This window comes from Erinaceus europaeus, chromosome 15, assembly GCF_950295315.1.
Source record: "Erinaceus europaeus chromosome 15, mEriEur2.1, whole genome shotgun sequence".
NCBI lineage: Eukaryota > Metazoa > Chordata > Mammalia > Eulipotyphla > Erinaceidae > Erinaceus > Erinaceus europaeus.
This window is the reverse complement of record NC_080176.1, coordinates 20,381,397-20,392,762: the sequence shown is the minus strand read 5'-3', so window position 1 is coordinate 20,392,762 and position 11,366 is coordinate 20,381,397. Positions and strand designations below refer to the sequence as shown.

General features: G+C 43.7%; 1 pseudogene; it reads left to right on the top strand.

Moving 5' to 3' along the window:
- Nucleotides 1-3,566: 3,566 nt before the first annotated feature.
- LOC132532983 (large ribosomal subunit protein eL13-like) lies at nt 3,567-4,573 on the top strand (annotated as a pseudogene).
- The last annotated feature ends 6,793 nt before the right edge of the window (nt 4,574-11,366 follow it).

Here is an 11,366-nt window from a genome sequence, read left to right as displayed (position 1 = left end):
AGTTTCATAGCAAGATTATTACAACAGAGGCTCAGAATAAAGAGGGACTGGCTTTTAAAAAAAGGGAAGAGAGTTCTACAGAATAGCAGAACAGCAGGTATAAGGAAAAACAGAGTCTCCACAAGTGGAGCTAATGGTCTCCTTGGACAGGTAGAGAGTCAGCTCTCACAGCCGACTTCTTTTTTTTTTTTGTAAACAAGAGTAAGAAGAAGGAGGAGGAGGAGAAAGAGCTGCAGCTCTGATGCCCAGGCATCCAGTTCAAAGGGGGTGAACCCAAACACAGTACTGGCTTCACCAGTGAGACTGCTTCCCACAGAGAAACTCCTCCATTTACAAATCCTTTTGTTTTTCAATCAACTTTTTTTTTTAAGAATAGAAACAAATAAATTGAGAGGGATGGGGGAGATAGAGAGGGAGAAAGAGACAGAGGCCTGTAGCACTGCTTTTCCACTCATAAAAATTCTCCCCTCTGAGTGGGGACCAGGGGCTTGAACTGGGTCCCTGAGCGCACGCAGTAGCATGTGAGCTCTACCAGGTGCAGCTGTTACACGAATCCTGATGGACGTAGGTATCTGGTCAGGTGGGACATTCTTTTTGTCCTCTGTGTCTCTCCCTTCTAGAGTTTTAAGCTTTGACTCAGAAGAGTCACATGCAATTTTATTTTAATTTAATTTAATTCAACAATGAGTTCCCAAAGACCTAGACTACCCTACCCTTAGCCCCTTAGTGAAAATGGTGCCTCCTGTACTCTTTCTTTCTCCCCCTCTCCCCACCCCTTCCAACTTCACTGGAACCCAAGTATGCTGTGTAATTTCCAGGTTTTGTAATGATCATCCTATATATTTTTTGTTTGTTTGTTTTAAAGTCTCCTGATGAAAAAATAAATAAAGTTTCCAGATGGTTGTTGCTGATTCTAATTACAATTGTAATAGGCCATGGGGTGGATGCAGAAGGAGTTATCTGTCCCCCTCCTTTTCTCTCACATGAAAAGGAGAGAGAGAGAGAGAGAGAGAAAGGTGGGGATAGATAGCATAATGGTTATGCAAAGAGACTCTCATGCCTGAGGCTTCGAAGTCTCAGGTTCAATACCCTCCACCACCACCCCACTCACCCCCACCATCATAAGGTTGAACTGATCAGTGCCTAGGGAGGAAAAAAAAGGGGGGGGAGAAAAAGAGGCAGCTAAGGGCCAGTCCAGTCATACCACTGGCTTAAAGCGGGGAGAATATTTATGGACAACTAACCCATTTACACATGAGAAGCTCTGAGCCTACAGATCTGCTACCTCTAGCTCCTCCTCCGACAATGTCTTCCCCAGCACCCTCTACTGACCACGTTCGGTATGGCATCAGCTGGCTAAGGAAACTCGTGTTTACACAGCAGGCCTTGAAGGACAGATTAGGAGCTGAGAGGCACTGATAACTGTCACATGATAGGGCGTCTTCTCCTGCCAAGCAAAGCAGGGGCAGAAAGAGAGAGGAAAGATGGGAGGAAAGAAGAGGAAGCTGGCCTTTCCGGGTTTGCAGGACCCGTCTGAGGAGGAGAGGAGAAACTCCCCCTCCACCCAAGGCGTTCGTGTCTGAACCACACATGCTCACTGTGACTTCTGGGGCATCGCCCTTCCCAGACCCTTCGTGTTTCGGAGGTCTCATCTGCATTCTGGAATCATCCTTTTGTCTTCTCAGTACCCCAAGATGCTTCCCTGATTTTTTTAAGGTAACATTTTATTTATTTATTTATTTATTTATTTATTTATCTCTATGGGGGGGGGATTAATAGTTTACAGTCAACAGTAAAATATAGTAGTTTGTACATGTGTAACATTTCTCACTTTTCCACATAACAATTCAACCCCCTCTAGGTCCTCTGCCATCATGTTCCAGGACCTGAGCCCTCCGCCCCACCCCACCCCCAGAGTCTTTTACTTTGGTGCAATACACCAAACCCAGTCCAGGTTCTGCTTTGTGTTTTCTTATTTTTCAACTTTTTTTTATTAGTGATTTAATAATGATCAACAGGATTATGGGACAAGAGAGGTACAATTTACACAATTCCCACCACCAGAGTGCCATCCCCTCCACTGGATGCTTCCCTATTCTTTATTCCTCTGGGAGTGTGGACCAAAGATCTCTATGGAGCACAGAATGTTGGAAGTCCGACTTCTGTAACTGCTTCTCCAATGGACATGGGAATTTATAGGTTGATCCACACCCCAGGTCTGTCTCTGCCTTTCCCTAGTGGAGTAGGGGTCTGGGCAGGTGGGGTTGCAACGTCTGCTCAGGGAAGGCAGGTTGGCATCATGGTAGTATTTTCAACTTCTGTCTATAAGTGACATCATCCCATATTCATCCTTCTCTTTCTGACTTATCTCACTTAACATGATTTCTTCAAGCTCCATCCAAGATTTTGGACACCTGGGTTGCTTCCAGGTTTTGGCTATTACAAATTGTGCTGCCAAGAACATATGTGTACACAGATCTTTTTGGATGGGTGTGTTGGGTTCCTTAGGATATATCCCCAGGAGAGGAATTGCAGGGTCATAGGGTAGGTCCATTTCTAGCCTTCTGAGAGTTCTCCAGACTGTTCTCCACAGAGGTTGGACCAATTGACATTCCCACCAGCAGTGCAGGAGGGTTGTTGCTTTGTCCCCACAAACTCTCCAACATTTGTTGCTGCTACCTTTTCTGATGTGTGACATTCTCACAGGAGTGAAATGCTATCTTATTGTTGTGCTTCTCTGATTTTTTAAAAAATATGTATTTATTCCCTTTTGTTGCCCTTGTTGTTTTATTGTTGTGGTTATTCTTGTTGTCATCGTTGTGGATAGGACAGAGAGAAATGGAGAGAGGAGGGGAAGACAGAGGGGGGGAGAGAAAGACAGACACCTGCAGACCTACTTCACTGCCTATGAAGCGACTCCCCTGCAGGTGGGGAGTCAGGGGCTTGAACCGGGATCCTTGCGCTTTGAACCACGTGCGCTTAACCAGCTGCGCTACCTCCTGACTCCTGCTTCTCTGAATTTTTTAAAGTCATCTTTATTTATCAGATAGAGACAGCCAGAAATTGAGAGGGTAGGGGGAGGTGGGGGGAGGAGAAAGAAAGACAGCTGCAACCCTGCTACACCACTCAGAAAGCTTTCCCCAGCAGGTGGGGACTGGGAGCTTGAACCTGGGTCTTTGAGCACTGTAAAATGTGCACTCAACCAGATGTGCCACCACCCAGTCCCTACTTCTCTGATTCTTAACCACTAACATCACCTTATTAGCAGTCAGCGACCCCCCCCATTTTCAATTTCACAAAAAGTTCAGAAGTTATCAAACAGAAACTGCCTTGACTTTGCCTCCAGACCTACATAATATCCTGTGTTCTACCTTCCTCTTTTATCTGGGTTAGAGAGAAAGTACTCCCCAAGGCCTCCCTCTCCCCTCCCCCCTCTTCCCTGTCTCTTCCTCACACACACTTTCTTGGAATTATCTCCTTTCCTCCTGCCTTCTCTGGAACCTCATTTATCAATTTTCTTCGTGTGTGTGTGTGTGTGTGAGAGAGAGAGAGAGAGAGAGAGAGAGGGAGAGGGAGAGGGAGAGGGAGAGGGAGAGGGAGAGGGAGAGGGGGAGAGAGAGAGAGAGAGAGAGAGAACCAGGAGTTCAATACTATGGGTTGGCTTGTTTACAAAGCTTATTGCTTTTTTTTTTTTTTCTTTCCACAGCACTGTTCAACTCTGGCTTATGGTGGTGTAGGGGGATTGAACCTGGGACTTTGGAGTCTCAGGCACGGAATTTATTTTTTTTCAAAGAGAAAGAGAGGCATTAGCACCATAGCACCAAAGGTTTGACCAGCGCCATACTACTCCCATGTGGTAGACTGGGGACTTGAACTTGGGTCGTGAGGATGATAAAGCAGGAGCCCTGCCATGTAAAATTTTTAACTTATTTATTATTTTCATTAATCTATAATATAGTGTATATTATAGATTAATCATTAAAAATCATAGTTTCCGCTGGCTGTTCTCTTGCGAGGAGGCAGCAGCCATGGCGCCCAGCAGGAATGGCTTGATCCTGAAGCCACACTTCCACAAGGATTGGTGGCGGGTGGCCAAGTGGCTTAACCAGCCAGGGTGGAAGAGCCGCAGGGCTAAGCCAGGCGAAAGCGTGCTGCATTGCCCCCCAGGCAGTGCGCTTCCACACCAAGGTGCGCTGAGCTGTGGGTTGCGGGCCTCCACTTAAAGGTGGCCTGGGCTGTTGACATCCCCGTGGATCCTCAGAGGTGGAGTAAGTCTAGAGTCCCTGCAGGCAAATGTGCAGTGGCTGACGGAGTACCGCACCAGACCTATCCTCTCCCCCAGGAAGCCCTCTGCTCCCAAGAAGGGAGACAGCTCTGCCGAAGGGCTGAAACTGGCCACTCAACTGACAGGACCAGTATGCCCATTCAGAATGTCTACAAGAAGGAGAAAGAGCCATAAAAGGGTCGCCTAACTAAACGTGTTCCCTATCTCTTTCCTCTATACAAAAGTCAGATTCTTTCTTTTCTTTTTTTTATTTTTTATTTATTCCCTTTTGTTGCCCTTGTTGTTTTATAATTATTCTTGTTGTCATTGTTGTTGGATAGGACAGAGAGAAATGGAAAGAGGAGGGGAAGACAGAGGGCGAGAGAAAGACACCTGCTTTACCGCTTGTGAAGCGACTCCCCTGCAGGTGGGGAGCCGGGGGCTCGAACAGGGACCCTTATGGCGGTCCTTGCACTTTGTGCCACATGCGCTTAACCTGCTGCGCTACTGCCCAACTCCCAGAAGTAAAAAATTTTAAAGCATCTTATTACACATACACCAAAATACAGTCCTGGGCTGGGAGACAGTACAAAGGCTATGCCTGAGGTACCAAAGATCCCAGGTTCAACCCCCAGCAATACCATAACCCAGAGCTGAGAAATGCTCTAATAAAAAAATAAAATAGGAGCTACGAGCAGCAGATCGCTTTCTCTCCTCTTCTCACCTCTCCTCTCCCGGATCAACTAGGAATACCAAAGGAGACCACCTGGGACTGAAACAAGACAGGACTAGAATGACCACAGGAACCCAGTAAATCACCAGTGAGTACAAACACGTGTGGCTGGTGACAAAGAGGAGAGAGGAGCCTAAGGAGAGATTAAGTGACTGCTAACAGTTCAGCAGTTTATCAGTTGAGACACCACCTCCAGTCTGCTCCACCAACAAGGAGACAGCTGAAGGGCGGAGAGGACTCCCCAGAGACTCATCAAGTGCAACTCTGAGTCTCCATTGCTACTACCCTCAGAATCTAAAGCAGCAACAGGGAGGGACACAAGGGGACAGAGATCTAACCAGGAAACTCAGGAGAAGACCTATACCTCAGTGGCATAGCTGAGGGGCTGTGAAAGTCTCTTTGCATAACCACTGGATTATCTCTGCCACACCCTACTTTATCTCTTGGTCAGGAGTCAGTGATTAAGCTAAGAAGCCTATTTATAGTTTAAAAGCCTTCAGGCTCCCATAGCCTACAAGGAAGAGAAAAAAAAGAGGCTTTTAAACCACTGAGCTCCAACTCAAGGATTGAAACAACTGGTAACTTCCACCACTGTGAACCCTTTAATTAACTTACTTCGACACAAGTCAATCCAGGCAATAGTGATCAATAATTTGAAAAGTACTGATAAAGGGAACTCATAAAATAATATATAAAATGGTTAAAACAACAAGAAAAAATATTGGAGACTCGAACCAGGACAAGTGTCCAGCTAAAAGTCCTCCAGAGGATGAAGCACAACATAACGAGTTAAACATCCAAACATTAGCTAAGGAAATAATAACAGGAGTGAGTAAAGAATTTGAAAAAATTGTAATCAGAAATGCAGGAACAACAAATGAGAATATGGAAGAAAATACTAATTATCTCATGGTTATTAGAGAGCTGAAAGCTGAAATCGCTGAGCTAAGAAGGCAACTAGCTGAACAAGCTAAAACAGTATCAGAGCAGGGCAACAAAATAGATGAACTCCAGAAAGCAGTAGAGGGCAGAGAGAATAGAATCTATGAGGCTGAAGACAGAATTAACAAGATTAAGGATGAATTAGAGACAACTAAAAAAGAAGTAAGAGATCTCAAAAAGAGATTAAGAGATGCTGAAAACAACAACAGAGTCCTATGGGATGACTTCAAAAGAAACAATATACGCATTATTGTCATACCAGAGGAAGAAAGAGAAGGAGAGGAAGAAAGCATTTTCCAGGCCATAGTAGCTGAAAACTTCTCTAGTCTAGACAACATCAAAGACATAAAAATTCAAGAAGTCCAGAGGGTCCCAAACAGAATTAACCCAGACCTAAAGACACCAAGACATATCATACTTAGAATGGAAAGGAATAAGGATAAAGAAAGGATCCTGAAGGCTGCAAGAGAAAAACAAAGAGTCACCTACAAAGGAAAACCCATAAGATTAGCAGCAGACTTCTCCATACAAACACTACAAGCCAGAAGAGAATGGCAAGATATCTATCGAGTGCTCAATGAGAAAGGCTTTCAGCCAAGAATACTATATCCTGCTAGACTGTCATTCAGACTAGATGGAGGCATCAAAACCTTCTCAGGCAAGCAACAGCTGAAGGAATCAACTATCACCAAGCCTGCCCTGAAAGAAGTTGTGAAAGGTCTCCTATAAACAACCAGACCACCACAAATAGGACATATATCAAAACACTCTAAAACTCTACAAGAATGGCGTTAAAATATCTTCAATCTTTGATATCAATAAATGTCAATGGCCTGAATTCACCTATTAAAAGACACAGAGTAGGAAGATGGATCAGAAAACACAACCCAACAATATGCTGTCTACAGGAAACCCACCTAACTCAACAACACAAACACAGACTTAAAGTGAAAGGATGGAAAACTATCATACAGGCAGGCCAATGGCCCACAAAAAAGGGCAGGAACAGCTATTCTCATATCTGACATGGTAGACTTTAAAATAGATAAGATTAAAAAAGATAAGAATGGACACTACTTAATGCTCAGAGGATCAGTCAATCAAGAGGACTTAACAATTATTAACATCTATGCACCCAATGAGAAGCCATCTAAATACATCAAACTTCTACTGAAAGAGCTACAGCAATATATTAACAGTAACACAATCATAGTAGGGGACTTCAACACCCCACTCTCTCAACTTGACAGATCATCCAGGCAGAAAATCAATAAAGACATAAGGGAGCTAAATGAAGAGATAGATAAACTAGAACTATTGGACATTTTCAGAGTCATTCATCCCAAGAAACTGGAATACACATTTTACTCAAATCCACATGGGTCATTCTCAAGGATAGACCATATGTTAGGCCACAAAGACAGCATCAGCCAATTCAAGAGCATTGAAATCATCTCAAGCATCTTCTCAGACCACAGTGGAATTAAACTAACACTTAACAATCAACAAAAGATTAGTAACAGTCCCAAAGTGTGGAAGCTCAACAGTACACTTCTTAACAACTTCTGGGTCAAAGAGGAAATCAAGGAAGAAATCAAAATGTTTCGAGAGTTCAATGAAAATGAAGACACAAGCTATCAAAATATATGGGACACAGCTAAAGCAGTCCTAAGAGGGAAATTCATAGCTATACAAGCACACATTAGGAAACAAGAAAAAGCACAAATAAACAGCCTGATTGCACATCTTAAAGACCTAGAAGAAGAACAACAAAGGAACCCTAAAACAACAAGAAGGTCAGAAATCACTAAAGTTAGGGCAGAAATAAATAACATTGAGAATAGGAAAACCATACAAAAGATCAATGAAAGTAAATGTTGGTTCTTTGAAAGAGTAAACAAAATTGACAAACCTTTAGCCAGACTCACAAAACAAAAAAGGGAGAAGACCCAAATAAATCGGATAGTAAATGAAAGAGGAGATATCACAACAGACACCACAGAAATTCAACATATCATGCGAGGCTTCTATGAACAACTATATGCCACCAAGCTAGAGAACCTGGAAGAAATGGACGATTTCTTAGATACCTACCAACTTCCAAAACTAAGTCAAGAGGAAGTGGATAACATGAACAGGCCCATCACAGCTAATGAAATTGAAACAGTTATCAAAAATCTCCCCAAAAATAAAAGTCCAGGACCAGATGGTTTTACAAATGAATTCTACAAAACCTTCAAAGAAGAACTAACCTCTACTTTTAAAAGTCTTCCAGAAGATTGAAGACACTGGAATGCTCCCTGCCAGCTTCTATGAAGCCAACATCACCCTGATACCAAAAGCAGACAGGGACACAACCAAAAAAGAAAACTTCTTCTTCTTCTAGCGTTTGCCCTTCTTCTGTAGCCAGTCAACAGCGTCAGGTTGAGCCTGATGTCAAGTTTCGAGACCTCCTTTGAATCTGGAGAGGTGGCAGGCGTTCACTATGTGGGTCATAGTCTGTCTGTAGCCGCAGGGGCAGTTCGGGTAGTCTCTGGCTCCCCAGCGATGGAACATAGCGGCGCACCGGCCATGGCCTGTTCGATAGCAATTGAGGAGGGCCCAATCATAACGTGCTAGGTCAAAGCCAGGTTGACGCTTGCAGGGGTCTGTGATGAGGTGTTTGTTCTTTACCTCAGCTGACTGCCAACTCTGTTTCCAAGAGACTAGAACAGAGAAGTTCAGTGTAGGCGTAGGGGACCAGATTGGGTGACGAGACGTCAAGCGTTGGACAGGGTGGGCGAAGATATCCGCATATATTGGCAGGTCCGGTTGAGCGTAGACGTGGGAAATGAACTTAGATGATGCCGCATCCCAACGAATATCTGGTGGGGCAATGTTGCTAAGAACTGGCAGCCACGGAACCGGGGTGGAACGGATGGTTCCAGAAATTATCCTCATGGAGGAATATAATTTGGAATCGACCAAGTGGACATGGGGGCTATGGAACCATACTGGGGCACAGTATTCTGCAGTGGAATAGCATAATGCCAGAGATGATGATCGTAGTGTGGAAGTGCTCATGCCCCATGAGGAGCTGGCCAGTCTTGCAATGATGTTATTCCTCGCGCCAACCTTTGCTGCAGTTTTTATGAGATGTTCGTGAAATGACAGAGTGCGATAGAGAGTAACGCCAAGATAGACTGGCTGGGCTTCATGCCGGATTCTTGTATTGTCAAGCTGCACATTAAGCTCACGCAAGGCCGAGGCATGGTGTAGATGGAAAACAGATGATACCGTTTTTGCAGTGCTAGGGATTAGTCGCCATTTTTTACAGTAATCAGATATCAGAGACATGTCTTTCATGAGTGTTTCCTCGAGGATGTCGAACTTTGATGCCTGAGTTGCACAGCAGATGTCATCGGCGTAGATGAACTTCCTTGAAGAAGTTTCTGGGAGGTCATTGATGTAAATATTAAATAGCGTAGGAGCCAGAACAGAGCCCTGGGGGAGGCCACTTGAGACAAGTCTCCATCTGCTAGACTGGTCACCCAGATGCACCCGGAATCTTCTGTTTTGGAGAAGAAACGATATAGTGTTGGCCACCCATGGAGGCAGGCATCTTGAGATCTTGACTAGGAGACCACGGTGCCAGACCGTGTCATAGGCTGCTGTGAGATCAACAAAGACAGCACCCGTCTTTAAATTCTTCTGGAATCCATTTTCAATGTAAGTTGAGAGGGCCAGGGCTTGTTCGCAGGTAGATCTTCCTGGGCGGAAACCAGCCTGGGCGAGTGATAGGAATTTCTCTGTAAGATGAGAAATACGTGACAGAAGCAGCCTCTCAAGTAGTTTGTAACACAGAGAGAGGAGAGAAATTGGTCTATAGCTGGCAGCCAGTGTTGGGTCTTTCTTTGGTTTCAAAACCACTATAATCTTCGCACAACGCCAAACTTTGGGCATAGACTCAGATTCCAAGATGTGGGACAGGAATGAAGTGAGCCACTTCTTTGCCGCGGGACCCAGGTTAAGAATGAGTTCTGGGGTGATGTTATCATAGCCAGCAGCTGTTCCCGGTTTAACCCTCTTCAAAGCGTCTTCCAGTTCAGACAGTGTAAAGGAAGAGAGTTTTGGAGATGGACAAGATAACCGGAAGTGGGATGACCACTCATGGGAAATTTCTCTTTTCCAGACTGGGTTGATCTTAGCACTACAGACCAATATCTCTGATGAACATAGATGCGAAAATATTGAACAAAATTCTAGCCAACCGGATACAGCAGTATATCAAAAAGATTGTTCATCATGACCAAGTGGGGTTTATCCCAGGCATGCAAGGTTGGTTTAATATACGTAAATCAATCAATGTGATCCACCACATCAACAAAAGCAAGACCAAAAACCACATGGTCATATCAATAGATGCAGAGAAAGCCTTTGACAAAATACAACATCACTTTATGATCAAAACACTACAAAAAATGGGAATAGATGGAAAATTCCTGAAGATAGTGGAGTCTATATATAGCAAACCTACAGCCAACATCATACTCAATGGTGAAAAACTGGAAGCATTTCCACTCAGATCAGGTACTAGAGAGGGCTGCCCTCGATCACCGTTACTATTCAGCATAGTGTTGGAAGTTCTTGCCATAGCAATCAGGCAGGAGCAAGGAATTAAAGGCATACAGATTGGAAGAGAAGAAGTCAAACTCTCCTTATTTGCAGATGACATGATAGTATACATGGAAAAACCTAAGGAATCCAGCAAGAAGCTTTTGGAAATCATCAGGCAATACAGTAATGTGTCAGGCTATAAAATTAACATTCAAAAGTCAGTGGCATTCCTCTATGCAAACACTAAGTTAGAAGAAATTGAAATCCAGAAATCAGTTCCTTTTTCTATAGCAACAAAAACAATAAAATATCTAGGAGTAAATCTAACCAAGGAAGTGAAAGACTTGTATACTGAAAATTATGAGTCACTACTCAAAGAAATTGAAAAAGACACAAAGAAGTAGAAAGATATTCCATGTTCATGGGTTGGAAGAATTAACACCATCAAAATGAATATACTACCCAGAGCCATCTACAAATTTAATGCTATCCCCATCAAGATCCCAAGCACATTTTTTAGGAGAATAGAACAAATGCTACAAATGTTTATCTGGAACCAGAAAAGACCTAGAATTGCCAAAACAATCTTGAGAAAAAAGAACAGAACCAGAGGCATCACACTCCCAGATCTCAAACTGTATTATAAGGCCATTGTCATCAAAACTGCTTGGTACTGGAACATGAACAGACACACTGACCAGTGGAATAGAATTGAGAGCCCAGAAATGAGGCCCCACACCTATGGACATCTAATCTTTGACAAAGGGGCCCAGACTATTACATGGGGAAAGCAGAGTCTCTTCAACAAATGGTGTTGGAAACAATGGGTTG